At 38.4% G+C, this 20,656-nt stretch overlaps 2 protein-coding genes across 12 annotated transcripts in view; one reads left to right on the top strand and one right to left on the bottom strand.

Annotated features, from left to right (window-relative positions):
* The window catches only part of LOC126252270 (putative peptidyl-tRNA hydrolase PTRHD1), a 37,921-nt gene extending 28,140 nt beyond the window's left edge, over window positions 1–9,781 (bottom strand). Inside the window, exon 1 of one of the 7 annotated variants that reach the window (XM_049953153.1) lies at window positions 9,681–9,781. The gene's annotated coding sequence lies outside the window, so the exon portion shown is untranslated. The other 6 variants (XM_049953170.1, XM_049953190.1, XM_049953183.1 and 3 more) reach the window with 6 other exon arrangements.
* Window positions 9,705–20,656, top strand: part of LOC126252200 (mitochondrial protein C2orf69 homolog) — a 227,850-nt gene continuing 216,898 nt past the window's right edge. For 4 of the 5 annotated variants that reach the window (XM_049953073.1, XM_049953087.1, XM_049953095.1 and 1 more), the window contains exon 1: window positions 9,706–10,145. The gene's annotated coding sequence lies outside the window, so the exon portion shown is untranslated. Of the gene's footprint in view, window positions 10,146–20,656 lie in introns of all 5 variants that reach the window. The other variant, XM_049953101.1, reaches the window with a different exon arrangement.

Genomic DNA, 20,656 nt, shown 5'->3' with positions numbered 1-20,656 from the left:
TACTAGTGCTTTTAGCTACACTCAAAATATTTTGATGAAGCACGCCAAGAAATCATATATTTGAGCCCACCCCCCTTCCACCATATTGTGGCCTTATCTGTAGCATCTTCCCTCCTGGGACAAGGTGGAACCCTCTTACTTATATTCTGAGTGACCGCCTTCCAGATATTTCCTCTTTTCAGCTATATAAAGGAACCTGAATTTCTGGAAGTTAAGAGCACTGTCTGTTTATATGATGTGCGTATTGGCTATATGGTAAGTTGCACCACGTGAAAGAAATACTGACCAGTGTATCTGACAGGGAAAGTAATAAATTTCTCACTTAATTTTTTTATAATGTTAAATAAATTTTGAATTTTATTTTGATATGGAGTGCACAATAAGATAACACCATGTGTCATCTAGTTGTGGATCCTCGAAAAATTTGTTTAGACTTTGATTACAATGTGCAATACTTAAGACGATGTACACAGAAATACAGGTAGAGCTGCACTCACTTTCTTATTTTCCCTCATATTTTATCACACAGTAATTTTCTATTTCTCAAAACAGAAATACAGGTAGAGCTGCACTCACTTTCTTATTTTCCCTCATATTTGATCACACAGTAACATTCTACTTCTCAAACTGTGAACATAGTTTGTGTTCTAAAACACGCTACAAACCTGGACTGAGAAACAAAACAGGGCTAAAATTACAACTCAGAGAGTGTGGCAGGCTGATCATTTACAAAATAGCTTGAAATAGCTACCCTGACAATACACTCAAATTTACTGCATAATAACTTAGGAAGTAGAGCAGACAATTCACAAAATCTTTTAAGTACTACCACAGTGGTTTCAATGTCTGTTGACACAGACAGAGTAAACAAGTATCTGCCCTCATAATGGCATATGAAAAACAATCAATTAAAAGTGGTTCAGTGAAATCTCTTCACCACACTGTAGGATCCTTTCAGCAGAGTGGGAAGCCTTGTATCATCGGCCTATGTCCTATTTGCAGGTGAGTTATAAGCCACACTTTACATCATTTCCAATCATTCTTCTTCCCATCAGTGTCTTACTCTGCAACTAAATAGCAAGGTGATGGCATGCAGGACAGCAGATTGACAATGTGGGATTTCAGAACAGGCTTTCTTGGCTGCCACATCTGCTTATTTGATTTTCTGAATTCGCACAAGCCCTAGCAGCCAGAATGCTGATACCTTCTTCCCTAACCTTTGCATATGCAGAAGGGCGTCCTCAGCTATTATCTTCTTGGTATTTGCATTGTAGACTGAAGGAGATTCAAGAAGTTGGAGCATATGAAGAATTTTTCAACAAACACATTTCATCTACTCTAGTACCAGAAAAATCGATATGACTCCATGTTGAACAAAGTAAATTGATCTGGCAAACAGATCTTTACCACAAATTCAAGAAAAACTACAGAGCAATGAACATTGTTCCCCAGCTGGGAGCCATTTGTGAACACTGCTGTACAGGGTGTTTCAACACAAATAGCATATATTTTAGGAGCTGGTGGTATAGACTACTTTGAATAATGCATTCTGTGTGCCCAATTTAATTTGTTACAGAGATACAGCTGTTACACAAAAGCAAATTATCAAGTCTGAAGTTTATCTTCATAAATTCCACCTCCGGCTTCAATATACTTCCGAATTCTCATGACAGCACGATGTATAGCTCTTCCAACATTATCTTGGGGTTCTTTTATGAGGACAGCACTATTCATAACACAATCAATCAATTTGTTTCTTCTGTTTACTTTGTAAACTTCATCTTTCAAACATACCACAAGAAAAATCTAAACGAGTAAGATCTTTGGATGTTAGTGGTCAAGCCAAAATGACCATTTCTGCTTGCCCATATTTCAGGAAATGGAAAAAAAAAAAAAAAAAGAAAAATACAAGGGGCATTTAATAAGTAATGCAAAACATTTTCTTTTTTTCTGAAAGCAGGTTGGTTTTACTCAGTGTTCCAATATACCACATTATTCCCCACTCTTTTGGCTACAGAACCAGGTTTTTTCAATATAATCTCCATTCAATTCAGTGGCCTCATGCCATATTAATGGTAGAGCCTGTATGCCTGCATCGTACCACTCTACTGGCTGACACTGGAGTCAACGCCATGCTGCATCAATAACCCCTCCCCCCTCTCCATCATCCATGTACTGCTTCCTGCAGACAGCATCCTTCCAACAGATGGTCCTTCATTTCTCTTTAAGGCCTTCTGTTATGCAGCGAGGAATCCAGTGGGTAAACAGTTTTCAGTACCCCAAATGGTACAGATGTGTGTCAGCACTATCAACAAAGACGTCCAGTTGAGCAGAGAGATGTTTCATAGAGATACATTGATCACCTCAAATGCAAGTGTCCTAATGTTCCAACACTGCACACACGTTCCAACACTGCAGGAGCCACAGCTGTGTGCCGCTGGCCAGCATTTGGGAGAGTGGGTACATTTGGATGACCTTGTTGCGATGATGACTTGGAATGCACCTCCATTACAGACATCATTTTGAAAGTTACATATAGCGATGCCATTTATTGGAACTTCATGAAACTAAGGGGCCTGAAGTAGGAATATTCCATGATGTCCCACAACATATTCCACATTTTTTCAGCCAAAATCGCCCAAAAAAAAAAAAAAAAAAAAAAAAAGTGTTACACTGCTTGTTAAATGTCCTTTGTAGGTTAGAAGTGGCCAGAATTGTCAAAAAGGGGCGGGGGTGGGGAGATCATCTTTCATTCTGAAAATGACAGGTACTTCAGCAGTGGAAAAATTGGCACACTAACTGCTATATGACACAGTTCTCTTCACTTGTGGGAGACTTTAGTGTAGCAACATCAGTCTGCTCTAGCAAAATAAACATGGCTGTGTTACTCTTTGTTTTCATCAATGAAGAATAGCATTCTGTAATCTGTTTATTTGTTGGCTGAGGGTGTAATAGAAGCTGAAATCCGCAGAAGAGTTTCAGCACAATATGTGCGAGGAACTGTCAGAAGCTACTGAAATGTCATGCTAACGAAGATGAAATGTTTCTTAAACAAATCTTCACCAGAGATGAAACATGGGTTCATCACTTTAAACCAGAGATCAAATGCCAGAGCATGGAATGGACATATCACAAATCTCCAACCATAACGGAATTCAGGAGTTAACCCCCTACAAAAAAAGTGATGGTCACAATTTTTGGAATGTACAAGAATCATTTTTGGAACATTATCCAGAAGATGGTGTATGTCCACATAACATCTCCCACATAATTCAGATTCTTCAAAATATGCATTTGAAGGTGTTGGAACATTCTGCGTAAGTCTTGATTTCATCTAGATGGATTTGCATTTGTTTGGTCCATTTAAAAATTGTTTACAAGAGTGTTAATTCACATCAATGAAAGGGGTGAACGAAGTGGTGCATGTGTGGCTTGCTGCTCAATCAAAAACCTTTCTGAGAAGGATGCTGGAAAGCTTGTGCAACAATGGACCAAGGACATTGAGAAGGAGGGAGAGCACACAGAGCATGACATCACTGTAAATTTTGTACTGTTGGAATAAAGTAGAAAAATTGTGCAGATGCTTTTCAATTTATCCTCGAATCTATTTCCATATTCAGATAAATTTATGACTGGAAAATGTTTTTAGTTCAATGAAGAGGTGGACTATTATTTTACAGAATCTGCACAAGTGAGCTTGACAGATGTATTTTGAGCATTGAAAAATTTTTACAGTAACATCATGTTCTGTTGCATTTAGTTCAGTGGTTATTCTAAAGTACCACAGATTGGAATATTTACAAGCTATATATTCTGAGAGGATCAGAAAGGATACCAATTTATTCCTTAAACCATATTTCAAGATTGGCTACACATCACTATTGATATCCCTTGCTTCCAATTTCCCTAAACAATCTAATGGTTCAAAGTTCTTCTGTCTCCATTTTGGTGATGTTAACATTACAAGAATAAAACAAATCTAATTCAGATCATATTTGTTTTTCTAGGGGTCTCTGAACATTGCATTCATGCTAATTTTTTAACTGTCCCTCCTATACCATCACAATCAGCTTTTCCCATGGCTAGTTGCAAAGAACCAGAACTCAGGCACTTCATCGAAATTCTTTTGGTACAGATATAGGTTTACAAAACTAAAATTGCTTTTGTATTGGCCTGCACAGCTATCATTAAAATAGTGGGATCTTTTAAAGTGCGAGTTGATGAATTCAACCACATTTTTTCGAATTTTGTGGACCATAAATACAATATGTTTCATGTCATCACATAAAACACACAGACACTTAACTGTTTGGGATATACGGAAGCGTCCGATCCCGCCCGTCTGTTTTGACCTATGACGTCACAAATATGGCGGAAACGACTATAAACCACGATTCAAATATGGCGCACATAAAGTCGGTACGTACACGTTATAAGGACGAAAATACATCGAAAAACAAACGCACACACTTTCCACAAAAAGCCTAATGACACTAATGGGACAAGGGCGGAAAATGGGGTGTTTTTGGTGGGGGCAAACTAAATATAAACAAATTTAGACACCCACCCCCATACAAAACCACACAAAACAATGAAAAAACCGACTTCACAAAACTCCCCAAACACACTATCATCTGGAATCGGACACTTCCCTTGATCTATGTAGCTCTAAGAGCAGCTCCCGATCCCATAAATTAGGATCCAACACTTCCCTTGGCCTATATAGCTCAAAAACATCTCCCGATACCAATATCAACATACATAGCCACACATTGGGATCGAACACTTCCCTTGACCTGCGCACTGTTAATTTTATCTACATCTACATCCATACTCCGCAAGCCACCTGACGGTGTGTGGCGGAGTGTACCCTGAGTACCTCTATCGGTTCTCCCTTCTATTCCGGTCTCGTATTGTTCGTGGAAAGAAGGATTGTCTGTATGCTTCTGTGTGGGCTCTAATCTCTCTGATTTTATCCTCATGGTCTCTTCGCGAGATATACGTAGGAGGGAGCAATATACTGCTGGACTCTTCGGTGAAGGTAGGTTCTCGAAACTTTAACAAAAGCCCGTACCGAGCTACTAAGCGTCTCTCCTGCAGTGTCTTCCACTGGAGTGGAAATACGGAAGCGTCCGATCCCGCCCGTCTGCTTTGACCCATGACGTCACAAATATGGCGGAAACAAAAACAAAAACACACACTTTCGACAAGAAGCCTAATGACACTAATGGGACAAGCGCGGGAAATGGGGTGTTTTGGGTGGGGGGCAAACTAAATATAAACAAATTTAGACGCCTTGCGTAGCTACAACGTGTAAGTGAAGACAGCCATGCATGAATACCCACCCATCTCCCCAGGGGTCGTAACCCCTGCAACCCATAGAAGATAAAGATGCTTCAGTAGCTGATTAGTGTTTTTTGTCTTTTTTAAAAAAAAAAATCTTACGGGATAGAACGAACAGACCAGAAAGATAAATATAATAAACTAAAACAGAAATTGGAGGAAACAGATAATTAAAATAAGTAATAAGTGTTTTTAAATTAAAAAAAAAATCTCACGAGATAGAACGAACAGATCAGAAAAGTAAATAAAATAAGATAAAACAGAACTGGAGACAGCCACACTCAAACCAAACTCCGCGCCGTCATGACGTCACACACGACAACACCCTTACGTCACGGGTCAAAGCCGACGCGTGGGATCGGACGCTTCTGTTGACCCACTGGAGTTTATCTATCATCTCCGTAACGCTTTCGCGATTACTAAATGATCCTGTAACAAAGCACGCTGCTCTCCGTTGGATCTTCTCTATTCGTCATATCCATTCCTGAACAAAAACAACAATCGATTAATTTTACTAAAATTACCACACGATGTACAGCGAACAACACTAAATTAACCTTCACACAAAATGGTTAACTCACTGAAACGAATTCCATTACAAACACAGCCGAACAATTCTGGATAATGAGTAAATGCAAACTGAGCCCATTACACCACACAAACGAAAATCCTGAACATACTACCAGAAACCAAAACAAACCACAACACGACGTCATCTACAAACACGCCACACTCACAAACCAAACTCCGCACCGTCATGACGTCACGAGTCAAAGCCGATGCGTGGGATCGGACGCTTCTGTCGACCCACTGTTAGTAATAGTACATATAATGCAAGAGTCAGATGTCCAATGGTATGCTTAAGGTTCATCATCGACTGGAAAAGAATAATTTTCACTAAAATCCACTGATACCGCGGCAATATTTACATCAGATGATTATTTAAATGTTTTAGAATGTTCTGGATGAGTCATTCCACATTTGTCTGAAACAATGAAATTTACAAAAACCATTTGTGTATGAGTTAATATGAGTGCAGCCTACATCAACAGTTTATTCGACCTGCTTCATTGTCAACTAAATGAGTTATTTTTCCCTGCCTCAGAGCGCTGCTAGCAAAGTGAACATGTACAGCCAGTAAAATGTGTTTCACACGATATGAGCATTGGAGCCATCATGAGGATATCAAATACCTGTTGCTTAGCCCCAAAATAGCTATAAATATAATTGAATATGATAGTGTTGACTGAGAAGCACACTGTTTTGTGAAGATTTCCAACGTGAAATAACCGTCACCAGGCAAGTAAATTCCACAGAATATTTTTCTCAGTTATTTTTACATGTCCTTAGAGAATGTATAGTAGGTAGAAAAATGTGAATGTGCCTGCACCATGAGATATCTGCCATCAAACAGCTGAGGGGCACAAGAAAAGGAAAATGCCCTGAGTGCATGCATAACACAAGTTAGGGGAAGTTCTAGTGGCAAATATTAGTTGTTTCATTGTTGGTGTGGTATTGACCCACACGGATAGCCAAGTGTGTTTAACACCCACTTCCAGAATGCAGAGGTGCTCCAGCCCTAGATCAAATCCACAAAGTGGATCAGCAATGAGGGTTTGTGTGTTGACCAACATGGACGTGGTTTTTAGGCCATTTTCCACACGCCACAAGGTGAATACCAGGCTGGCACTCAAGTCCAGCTGCAGTTTCATGATTCAGAAACATTTAGAAAACTTTCACTCATTTTCACATGAATGACACTATATGCAAACAATTGGTGTATAATATTCCACCCGTCAGCTGGAGGAGGAGGGGGGAGGGGAGGGAAGGGGGCTGGTAATAAGATGGTGACAAGAAGGAATCCCGTCACCCCTTAAATTAACCAAGCCAAATCTGTTAATAACCATGGCAACCCTGCACTGTTGCAGGACAAAGACACAAGATAAAGTGGAAGATTGTGAGTGTGGTAATGGACAATGGTGGTATTTCAAACTGTTGTGACTTCCCCTTGTGTGAATATAGTCAGGCTGAAGAACAATAAGATCCAATGTTTCAAACAAGATATGTATCATGTAAACTGACAATGCCCCCTTCACTCTTAGCCACTGACAAATGAATGTCCTCTATTACATTCTCCAACAAAATGAAACTTTAAATTTGCTGGACAACAGGTTGCTTGGTTGGTTAAAACCATTACCACTACAGTTTATGCGGTGATTCTGATAACAGTTCATCTTAACTCAAATAACAAATGATTACTTACTAACTGGCAGAACAAAGAATAACTTTCTGTTTAAGCCTGTGTAACTATGAAACAAAGTGCAACTAAGGCAATGCAATTAAGGCCTCAGGCAGATCCTGGATTGCTTGTTATGTCAGGCACAAAATGGAGGGTCACTTTCTTTTTGAGAGACATTGTCCTCTCAGTGAAATGGAGATTGAAGAATTAAGTATAATATCTCAGCTATACTTCTAGAATGGCAGGAAATCGTAACTACAGATTGACAGACTCAGAACTGTCTTTGATCAGATAGTGTGTGATCGTGAGTCAGAGAACACAAACTGTACAGTTCAAGAATAGGATATCAAATGTTGTGGATGTCACATGCAGTGTGCTACAGTGTTTTATGTTTGAACCTTTACTATCCAAAATCTATATCGATGGCTTGCCTAGTACTACATTGTGTAAGTCCACATTATGTGCAGATAACACCACATCTGTAACAGCTGGAAAAGTTTTAGCAGCATTACAATAAGAATCATCCTACAGAGCACAGTAAATGGTTTGGAATTAATTAACTGAATTCTAATGATGAAAAGACCGTAATCCACTCCAGTTCATGTATTACAGATAAAAAAACAGAGGGAAAAAAATCTTATTTTTCAAAAAGGGCAATCAGAAGCATTTGTGCAATAAAAAATGAAGAGCCATGAAGACCATATTTCAAAAGACTGAAAACACTGACTCTAAATTCACACAAAGGAAAATCAACACAAACATAGACGTCACGAGCCTGTTCATCAACATGATACATACCAAAACAGTAGATTTACAGTCCAGCTGCCAGACTATAGAAAACCCAAGACAGTCACAAATACATAAGTTTATAATTACTTAACATGTCATTAGCACAGGCAAACAGTGTGACACTTAGTTCATTCAGAACCACCACATGAAACTGGCTTAGACAAAAGACATTCTATTTAACATAATAAGGTAACTTAAAATGTCTCTGACAGGTGGGATTGGGTTGTTGTGGGGGAGGAGACCAGACAGCGAGGTCATTGGTCTCATCGGATTAGGGAAGGATGGGGAAGGAAGTCGGCTGTGCCCTTTCAAAGGAACTACCCTGGCATTTGCCTGGAGCGATTTAAGGATATCATGGAAAACCTAAATCATCTCCGGACGCGGGATTCAACCGTTGTCCTCCCGAATGAGAGTCCAGTGTGCTAACCACCATGCCACCTCACTCGGTCTCTGACATGTGATCCCGAATAGCAAACAAAATAACATCAGATACGTTCATAAATGCAAAGATGGATAATAAATGATCCACAGTACCAGAAAGCAATTGTGGGAAAATCGAAACCACAGAGTTTCAGAAGCAGAAAATACACTAAGACTACCTCTTGAGGAGGTGGGGGGGATTAAACGGTTAACGGAGTAATTTCACAGTTATCAATGCAATAACTTGTTTAGCCTCACTATTTGCCAGGTCTACAAACACAAGTATAAATAGGAAAATTAATAAGCAGTTGTTAAAGGTTAGAATGTCCTCTCCACGCAATGAAAAGTTTATTAAAACACATTTTTTCTTTGTACTCTGAAGTTTTTATGTGAAATTCAAATACAAGTGACAAAAGAGAGGGTACGTAAATGAGATATGTTTACGCGTCATATGATATACCGATGGATGATAACGACATTACCGCACGCTGCGAACTGACCCGGCTGTTCTGAATTGACGCAATCTCTCTTACACCGTTTCAACTTTACATTTACGACAATATTTCATTGTGAATATGAAGCTGTATTATCATTTTCGAGGTGGCATCTGTAAATGCTTTTTATGCCTGTTGCGTAATACAAAATATTTTATAATTACGAGCTGATTTGGTAACCTCATTGTGTTCCAATGACAATGTGGTATTTTTCTATTTATCGTAATATCACCATATAATTGAATTTACGTCTTACATTTAACAGATTTAACAAATTGCCGGTACATATATTAAGCTGCGTGTAGCGTTTCCCTCTAACGAAATCGGAGTTTTTTTTAACGTTTGACAAATTACAAGAGGCCTAAAACGCAAGCCAACTTCGTTTGTTTACGTACTTTCACTCATCCGTCGGTGTGTACACCGCTGTTAGGCAACTTCAACGATGTACAATGAAGTAGTATAGAAGACTAGAAGTATACCATGTTCATTGTTTGAGCGCCTCTGTGTGTGATTTTTATTATCTTTGAATTTCGTGCAATGGATTATGGTTTACCTGTGCCGCTTGGGAGAGTGCGTAAAGTGTATAAGTCGGAGAGTGAAAAGAAGTTATAGGAAATATTCACGTACTTTCATGGAGAACTTGTTCTGTGGGAAAGTGGACGTGATATGACACGAAGTATTGTGCTGTTACCCTGTCGAAGACCGCGAAGGAATTTACAATTTTCTGGTAATGGATGTAAGAGCAAAGTAGTGGATTCCTCATACATCATTTTCATCAGGCATTGTCTAACTTCGATTTGGTGGTGTTCTTAATAAACCGTGTTGTGTGTACTGACAGTCATCGGCACAAGGAGCTGAGTGTGAGTACCAAAATATATGCACATTATTACGAAATTTGAAGATCTGATAAAGTGTACATGCACAATTAAAATAATTTTTCCTTCTATATTCCGACCAGTTTTACTCTAAATGACGTAAGTCTACATTTTGTGGCCTTTATTGAGGCTGCCGTAACAGTACCTTACCTCATCGTGACTGCTGGGAATAGTTTTCTAATTACTGCAGTGTACTGGAAGAAGTAATAATCACGTAAAGCGTTTTGCATTGCAGAGAAAGTCTTAATTTGTCACATATTTCTTCATTTTCGTAAAGTTTTAAAGCAGTCACGACCCGAAATTAACGAGCGCAAAATGTTCATCTATCAAATTAACTGGCGAAATATCAGAATTTTTCAAAGATTTTTGATCTCATCCTGTAATAGAACTAAGACTGTTTGTCCCCTTCGATTGTTGGAAATTTACACCAAATTAGTGCTACATTGACCCCATTCCCACTATTGCCCCTACTGCTATTAACACATACATTCGATATTGAAATTGCACAGAAAGTTGTTGTCATTAAGCGCCGGCGTATTCTGCGACACACAATACGATTCGGTATGTTGTGGTGTGAGATTATGACAGCGTTTCTTTGCAATGCAACGTTAAAGGCGTACCCACATCTCGCACACAGCATCATACCGTTGGCTTCAAAAGTGAGGAATACAGATTATTATTATTATATGTGATAATGTTTAAAATAAGTTAGGCTACTTGTAACAAATTTTCGCATGACGCCAATTGTCCCCGTGGCCAAAATGCTGAATCCTATTGTACTGTATGGGAAAGTGGTGATTTTCATTTGACATATGGCCAACTAGTCCAACTTCTATCATTTAGGTTTCGTAAATAATTTCCAGAGCGAATGCTGGGCTAAAATGGGTATGTCCTTTCCTTTTCCAGCGGAGTTAGGTGTACGAAACTTCCTTTCGAACTTCTTTTAGTCATTTATTAATGACACCGAGAAAAATCAGAGATGCCACTGCTACACCAGTTTGGAGCAAATAGGATGACAGAACTAATGATATGTCTAAGCTTCAATATCAGGATCATATGACTGTAACAAAGCTTAACTATGGAAATAAAACATCCCCAACATCAGCTTCAGAAAGAACCAATTTACATAGGATAGTAATAAAATGCTTTTGCTCCAACATTTTATTAAGTCCAATAGTCATTTGAGCCATCCAATATTTTCCACAGAAACTTACCATAGTTCTGTTATAAATAGCAAACACATGGGACATTTTTGGTTACTGTTAGTGGTCTTTGCTTGCCACTATTTAATTATGCAGTTTCCAATGAACACAGAAAAATTTAGTTATCCATAGGATTAAAAAGGAAATGAAGTGTAATTTTCAAACTTATCATTGTTGTTACTGAGTTTCAAGGTATAAATTAAAACTGTAGTTGAATCAGTGGTTTTGAAAAGGGCATAAGTCAGCAAGCCCCAGCTTCGGGGGGGGGGGGGGGGGGGGGAGTATGGAAACTTATTTTCACAGTTCCTTGTTGTGAAAAGACAAACTCTGTCAAATCCTCTTACGATTTTACAATTTTGTTGACCTAGTAAATAAATATATAAAGGGACTGGTGCCCTTTTCAAAACTAAGACAAAGAAAATATTTTAGAACAAACATAACACAGCACGAACTATTTTAATTTTGCAAAACTGAAAACCAATACAGATACTGGCACTAAGACATATTTAACAGAAAATGCATTCGTGTACAAAATTTAGTGTCATGAGGTTTGACATGAAGTCTTTTAATCAGATTCTTCTACATCCTTTGTTGACCACTCACAGATCTCCTTCATAGAAGGGTATAATACGTTCTCTTGGAATACACTGCTGGAGTTACATAATATTATCCATTTTTTTTATTTAATCATACACTAAGTATGTCTTTTCTATAGGGAATGATATATTTTTACATTGTGCTAATTTAAAGCTATGAGATATTAATCTATCCATAAAGTCACAAGTTTTCAACACTCCTTGTTGTGATTGTTGCATTCAAACATGTAGTAGTTTGATATACAGAAATTTTCTTTTTCTTCTTTACAAAATTCTTCCTTTAAGGAATAGATAAAACTTTCGTCTCATAAAATTTCTTCCACTAGTTTTTGAAATCAGTTAAGAGTTTCGTCATGAAATACATGTCTATACTTGCAGTTTGAACTAGCCTCCACCAACATTTTTACATACTCTGTAGGTGCTTGTACATGATCAGTTTGTTTCAAGTGTCTCTTCTTTATAATGCCAGAATTACGATTAAATGGGAGGAATGAATGACCTGTTTCTGTGTGGTATTTGATAACTTTGACAAATCGTCCCAAGGAAACCAGTATCATTGGGTTTTGGATACCAGTGCTACTCTGGTTTTGACCTCCAGTGGCATTGGAAAATAAACACATCTCTTTTGCCTTTTCTGGTATATTATTTTTAATACAACCACTGAGAAAAGTGCATACTATGTGTGGTCTTCTATGTCCCATACCTTCATGATATATATCATGTATAATGTGAAACTGAATTTACAAATAGTGATGTTGTTGTTGTGGTCTTCACTCCAGAGATTGGTTTGATGCAGCTCTCCATACTACTCTATCCTGTGCAAGCTTTTTCATCTCCCAGTACCTACTGCAACCTACATCCTTCTGAATGTGCTTAGTGTATTCATCTCTTGGTCTCCCTCTACAATATTTACCCTACAAACTGCCCTCCAATACTAAATTGGTGATCCCTTGATGCCTCAGAACATGTCCTACCAACTAATCCCTTCATCTAGTCAAGTTGTACCATAAGCTCCTCTTCTCCCCAATTCTATTCAATACCTCCTCATTAGTTATGTGATCTACTCATCTTATATTCAGCATTATCCTGTAGCACCACATTTCGAAAGCTTCTATTCTCTTCTTGTCTAAACTATTTATCGTCCACGTTTCACTTCCATACATGGCTACACTCCATACGAGTACTTTCAGAAAAGACTTAAACCTATACTAGATGTAAACAAATTTCTCATCTTCAGAAACGCTTTCCTTGCCATTGCCAGTCTACATTTTACATCCTCTGTACTTCGACCATTAACAGTTATTTTGCTCCCAAAATAGCAAAACTTATTTTCTACTTTAAGTGTCTCGTTTCCTAATCTAATTTCTTCAGCATCACCCGACTTAATTCGACGACATTCCATTATCCTCGTTTTGCTTTTGTCGGTGTCCATCTTATATCCTTCTTTAAGAGATTGTTCATTCCATTCAACTGCTCTTCCAGGTCCGTTGTTGTCTCTGTCAGAATCACAATGTCACTGTCAAACCTCAAAGTTTTTATTTCATCTCCATGGATTTTAATTCATACACCGAATTTTCTTTTGTTTCCTTTACTGCTTGCTCAATACACAGATTGAATAACATTGGGGGTAGGCTACAACCCCATCTCAACGAATGTTTCCCTTTCATGCCCCTTGACTCTCATAACTGCCATCTGGTTTCTGTACAAATTGTAAATAGCCTTTCGCTCCCTGTATTTGACCCCTGCCACCTTCAGAATTTGAAAGAGAGTTTTCCAGTCAGCATTGTCAAAAGCTTTCACTAAGTCTACAAATGCTAGAAACGTATGTTTGTCTTTCCTTAATCTATTTTCTAAGGTAAGTCGTAGGGTGAGTATTGCCTCGAATATTCCAACATTTCTACGGAACCCAAACTGATCTTCCCCGAGGTCAGCTTCTACCAGTTTTTCCATTCATGTGTAAATAATTCGTGTTTGTATTTTGCAGCTGTGACATATTAAGCTGATAGTTCAGTAATTTTCACATCTGTCAACACCTGCTTTCTTTGTGATTGGAATTATTATATTCTTCTTGAAGTCTGAGGGTATTTCACGTGTCTCATACATCTTGCTCACCAGGTGGTAGAGTTTTGTCAGGACTGGCTATGCCAAGGCACAGTAGTTCTAATGGAATGTTGTCTACTCCCGGTGCCTTGTTTCGACTCAGGTCTTTCAGCAAACTCTTTACACAGTATCATATTTCATTTTCATATACATCCTCTTCCAGTTCCATAATACCGTCCTCAAGTACATCGCCCTTGTATAGACCCTCTATATACTCCTTCCACATTTCTGCTTTCCCTTCTTTGCTTAGAACTGGGTTTCCATCTGAGCTCTTGATATTCATACAAGTGGTTCTCTTTTCTCCAAAGGTCTCTTTAATTTTCCTGTAGGCAGTATCTATCTTACCCCTAGTGAATTAAGCCTCTGCATGCTTACATTTGTCCTCTAGCCATCCCTGCTTAGCCATTTTGCACTTCCTGTCGATCTCATTTTTGAGACATTTGTACTCCTTTTTGCCTGCTTCATGTACTGCATTTTTGTATTTTCTCCTTCCATCAATTAAATTCAATATCTCTTCTGTTACCCAACGATTTCTACTAGCCCTCACCTTTTTACCTACTTGATCCTCTGCTGTCTTCACTATTTCATCTCTCAAAGCTACCCATTCTTCATCTACTGTATTTCTTTCCCCCGTTCTTGTCAATCATTTCCTAATGCTCTGCCTGAAACTCTGTACAACCTCTGGTTTAGTCAGTTTATCCAGGCCTCATCTCCTTTCAGTTTTAATCTACAGTTCCTAACCAATAGATTGTGGTGAGAGTCCACATCTGCCCCTGGAAATGTCTTACAATTTAAAACCTGGTTCCTAAATCTCTGTCTTACCATTATATAATCTATCTGATACCTTTTAGTATCTCCAGGGTTCTTCCATGTATACAACCTTCTTTCATGATTTTTGAACCAAGTGTTAGCTATGATTAAGTTATGCTCTGTGCAAAATTCTACCAGGTGGCTTGCTCTTACATTTCTTACCCCCAATCCATATTGACCTACTACGTTTCCTTCTCTCCCTTTTCCTACTATCGAATTCCAGTCACCCGTAACTATTAAATTTTCTTTATAGTGGTAACTATGACAATATGCAATGGATTGGTGCCCATTTCAATGAAAGCTGGGTAGATACAGTCATAAAGAACATGTTCAACTCCTAACCTTATTTTCTTGAAAAATGTTACTGATGCCCTTTTCAGAACCACTGAGCCATTTACAACATGGTTCGTATAGCACATAACTGTAAGTGGGAAATATTGGTACAAAGCAGATACTACCTAACCAGAATAAAGTAGTGCATTTATTCACTATGTGTGATGGATTCAAATATTATTGACATATGGGGTAAATTATTATTCATCAGTGCGGTAAGAGGTGAGTTTGTTGCTACTGATGGATGTACAAGCCATATATTAGTTTGAAGATACACTGTGAAGAGTTTTCTCTGTTCAAAACCATGTATCTGTGATTACGGGTGTAATTTATCTGTGCTGTAAATCAGCCCTTGTCGCTGAGCACTGTGGCTCACACTCAGGAGAATAGCGATTTGGGTCTTTGCCTGGCCATCCAGATTTCACTAAATAAAGTGAGGCAAAGTGACAGCTTGTGTCTTTTGAAAAGAACATAACAGATTTCCCTCCCCAATCCGAGCTTGCGTCCATCTCTAATGATATTATAAATTGGGCATTAAACCTCCCATCTTCTTTCCATTTCTCAATGTCTGGCATGGGCAGCAGGTAACCCCCAGACTGACTCCTTGCTGAACTTTGAGTGCAACATAGTGATCACCTTCACTGTCACTTTATTTGAAACACTGCAAATAATGATGATCGCAATGAAGGTGCCACTTACAAACTAGAAGGGTCACTACTATAAAAGTAGAGTATGCAGTAATAGGTCTGTTCACTTGTGTTCCCTTCATTGTGTAGATTGTTTGCGATACTAAAAGAGTACTATGATTTTCTTCTACAAGTGACACAAAATAATGTTGTGTATGGAAGTTTATTTGTAGTTATTCAACTTAAAGTTGTGTGCTAAATGAAATAGCTGAAACATCATCTTGCTTAAGTAAAAAGCTTTATCATGGGTATGGTCATTACCATGGCCATAACTCTCGTTTATCTATATTTGTAAAAGTTCCATCTTAACAAAAATCTGTCCGAAATAACGGATAAACGGGAATATTTCAGGAGTCATTGGCTATGACCAGTGACGTAGGAAACATGCATCAAACATCGTCAGTGACACTGTGAGCATAACATATCATCATGGCAATTTTTCAAATGGGCTAAGCTATATATATCAGTCTGTCACCACAACCTGGTTTTTTTGCTTTCACATTTATTGGCTTTGCCAGCTAACAAGAAAAATGTAAAAATATGCACCGAAATGTGACTTCATAGCACCCATTAACATTTCATCACTGGTCAATACCTGCAACTAATATTGAATATTCCTCGACACTGAAATAATAATACAGTGTAAACACAATGTACTGTTTGTCAAATTTTAATGACAAGATGTGGGGATGAAGCTTAACTTCTGCCATGCTGTATATATTCTTTCTCCCTATATATGTAATTTTAAACAAAAATTGCAAACACGACAAGGGGCTGCTTTGTTTTGTTCCTCGCCTCGGTTTCCTACCCATTCCCAGATTAAAACTATGCGAAGATACGGTCCTCACATATCCAGCAGTTGGAGAGGTATGTCTCACACCCTGTAAACCAGTGATCGCAACCGATTTACCCATTTATTTTAAGTGACTTTAATCCCCAATCAAATTTTCAATTGCAGTAACGATAAACAATACTTAAGGTAAGGGATGGAGGGGAGAGGTGTGAGGAAATGGCCATAGAGAGGGGGAAGGAGAATATGAAGAGAAGGGAAGGATGTGATCACAGAGAGAGGTGTGGGCGAGGAGGAGGAGTGGTAGACAAAGAAAGTCCAAAAAGAGTTTAGGATGTATATCAAATTCCCACACATATTTAGCAATATTGCGAAACATGGCGAACATCTTCGGTAGACAGCATTAACGCTCACGTCGAGTAACCAGGATTGCTCCACTGATCAGAGACATCGCTCACAACAGGTGCTCGTTTCTGCCGCGCAGCTGCAGTTTTTAGTCAGTTTTTTTGCAAACATGGATGGTTTTATTTACATATTGTACTAAACTAAGTTTGTTGTAATGGTGGCGTGTTCATGCAAAAAGCAAAAAAATTTCATTAAGAGTAGGAAACCGATTACTACTTTACCTAGGTAGACAGATTTGCTGCGCCATGCAAGGGTATCAGTTGGGAAGAAGGGCAACATCAAACGTCACTGCAAAATAGTGAACTCGGGGATTGAAAAGTATTTCGTATTGTATTCTGCTCTAAGGAAAGAAAACGTAAGACTACAAAAATCCAAACTTAATCCTCGCAATACCAAAGGGGGAGGGGTTGCTATGTGCCCACCTTTTGAAAATATCGTAATCTAGTCTGTTACTTTAAATTCTGAAAAATTCACAACAAACGTCATATTCCATTTTTCAGGTCCAGAACCCATCTTAAACATTTATGTTTTTAAAAAGTGTTCAAAAATGAAAACCAACGACAGTTAACGAAATTTCTACTTTCCCATTTTTTTGTGTTATAAAATACCCCTCCACTTGGTGTAAACATTACGGAAAATTGCGGCGTTGTTGCTTAGATTGTGCTAAAAGATATTTTCAGGTTCTTTACCCTACTTATGCATCAGTACTTATTTGAAAAGTATGTTGTTACTGAATGTTAAACACATTTAAGGATTTTTTTATAGGGGGCACAAAGTGGACCCCCATTGGTGTTACACCTCACGGAAAATTATTTGGTATTGCTAGGTTTAATGGTCAACAATTAAATTTTTAGTACCATGAGACTACAATAAATCAGCAAATGAGGCAGTCATTCCTGGTTTCAAAAATTACTGCACAGAATGAAAAAAATTGCGAAGATGGTGAGTTAATCAAAACTGCATTTTTAGAAGCAAAACTTAAAAATGACTGTGATGCTATTTTTCCCAGCAAGACGCATAGACTGGTTTTTGAGGAGCAACATTTAATAATTTCAATAAACGAGACGAGCGTGGTAAATATGATCCCACTAACAGGATGCACTATCTTGTCAACTGTGAATATATTTCCGTAAAGAAGTTGCTAGGCTTAGGAAGTGATTGAGACCCGCGGTGATAAGCAAGGACAAGGGATTCATAGCCTTTTGTCAAAAGAAATTTCCATAATTCTTCTTACCATATCGTAAGGCACCAGTAAGTCAGTTTGTGGAGTGATTGTAAGTATGAACGATGTGATGGAAACAGTCATAAAGTTAGTCAACAAAGTTAAAGCTCATCAATCCAGAGAAGTTTCTTCAGAGTACTCAGTGATGAATTTGACTGGCAGTCTGGTGATCCTTCAGCAGTACACGGCAGCTAGTTGGCTTCATAGTGTAAATTTTACAACGCTATAAATGGTTGCTTCCTGTCTTAATAAAATATACGAAAGAACGAAACAGATAGTTCCGTGAAATAGAAGATCCGATTTGGCTGCAGAAATTTGCTTTTTTACGCAGGCATCAGGGAAAATTTAAATATCATTAACTTACTGCTTCGAGGATAGAATAAAGCGAATGACGCAACAGTTTCACACGTTGCTTCATTCTAAAAAAAACACTGGATCTGTGGGGAAAAATCTGATCCAAGGTGAATACAATCAATTTGCACGTTTGAAACAAACACTTGCCAAGCAAGGTTCTTCTTCACATCCCAGCAAACAATACGTTGGAATTCTTTGACTTTTTTAAGGATTCAATTCTGCAAACGCTTCCAAGATTTAAGAAAGCAATTTAGGAAGCATTACAATTGTAGCTCAGTACGTCGAATCGCTCTTAATAGTGATGCTGAAGAGTTCTCTACTCGTCACGGAGAATATTCTCAAGAAGAAAATGCTGCAGCAGAGTTCGAATGGATTGATTTTCAGTGATTTATCTTTAAAAGCGCGTACGAAGCTGGTCCATGTTGTTCTCACAGTGAAGGCGATGTCCAGCTCTACATATCCGGGTGAGATTTCTTTTTTCAGCATGAAATTTATGGAATCAAAGTACAGAAGCAGACTGAGTGATGAACGCTTGGACAACATTTTCAAATAGCAGAGGGAGGGAATCCCAACGTTTGCGGTTAGGCTACTTGTTACTCTGTCAGCTACACCACAGAACTAACATCCCACTCTACAAATTGTTAAGTACTGCTGCTATATTTGGGTGGTTGCTCACTGTTGTACTGCCTCTGCCTCCACCTCTTGACTTCATATGCCTTTTCCAAGTCCCAAATCCTAAGAATGACGGGAAGCAGATTATCTCGTGTGTTTATAGTGTGTGCGGGATTCGTGTCGAGTTAAGTAAGCAGTAAGTCCCTCACAATTACAACTGTCCTTCCTTTATAATCAGTATTGGATAGTCTGCAATGTGACTGGCTCCTGCGTAACATAGCGGGCAGTTTGGCGACAAAAATCCTGTTAATGCGCATCGGAAAGCTCACTCCATAGATATTCATAATCTATGGAGAAAAAAAAAGATTGTTTGATATCAAAACGACTTTAAAGAAAAAGATGAAGTGCAGAAAATATATCCTTGCTTGGAGAAATAAAAAAATTTATTCCGCTTGTGTGCAACTTTAACATTTAGCATTGTGTAGTAGCTATGCCGTGATTAATGGCTGGAAGATTATGAGACAAGAAAATAAAAGCAACGCGATACGCCAAGGCGGTATCCTGCATTTTATCACAACTAATATGTACATATTTTACTAATCAATACTGGATTCCATTTTGTATGTGACCTATAATTTTAGGAGACAAAATTCAGGTAAAAACTCATAACAAAATAAAACGTTTATTATTCGTATAATTAATTAATAAAGATGGTGTTCATGAAATACCAAGCGCTAGATTATCATGGACAATATTTTTGCCCTCTTAGCCGTTGGTATTGAAAAATTAGTAGGGATGTGTTATAAAAATTTTGCTCATCTCGCTCGACGAAGAAATGACGGGCTGAAACATTTCACCCTTTCCATATGTGCAAAAGTGGAGCCGTTTGTAAAAGTGAACCCCGGACAAATAAACTACTAACTTATATCCTAATACTGTAGTCTACATTTTGACATAAAACTTGGCCGGCCGAAGTGCCCGTGCGGTTAAAGGCGCTGCAGTCTGGAACCGCAGGACCGCTACGGTCGCAGGTTCGAATCCTGCCTCGGGCATGGATGTTTGTGATGTCCTTAGGTTAGTTAGGTTTAACTAGTTCTAAGTTCTAGGGGACTAATGACCTCAGCAGTTGAGTCCCATAGTGCTCAGAGCCATTTGAACAATTTGACATAAAACTTGTCATCTAGAGGGAAAAATTTTTTTTCTCGCGGTGGATCATTCGAGTATGTTATTTTACAATCATTTTCGGCGAGAACTTTGCTATGCTTCGTTTTAACTGAAAAATTTGACACCCAAGTTTTAACCCTGCAGTAGTCATGAATTCCTGTTAATCCTAGGTCACTTGGATGACAGGTGCCACCCACCATTCTTTTCATTGTTAATTTAACA

This window comes from Schistocerca nitens, chromosome 1, assembly GCF_023898315.1.
Source record: "Schistocerca nitens isolate TAMUIC-IGC-003100 chromosome 1, iqSchNite1.1, whole genome shotgun sequence".
Lineage (NCBI taxonomy): Eukaryota > Metazoa > Arthropoda > Insecta > Orthoptera > Acrididae > Schistocerca > Schistocerca nitens.
This window is presented reverse-complemented; position numbering and strand designations above follow the sequence as displayed.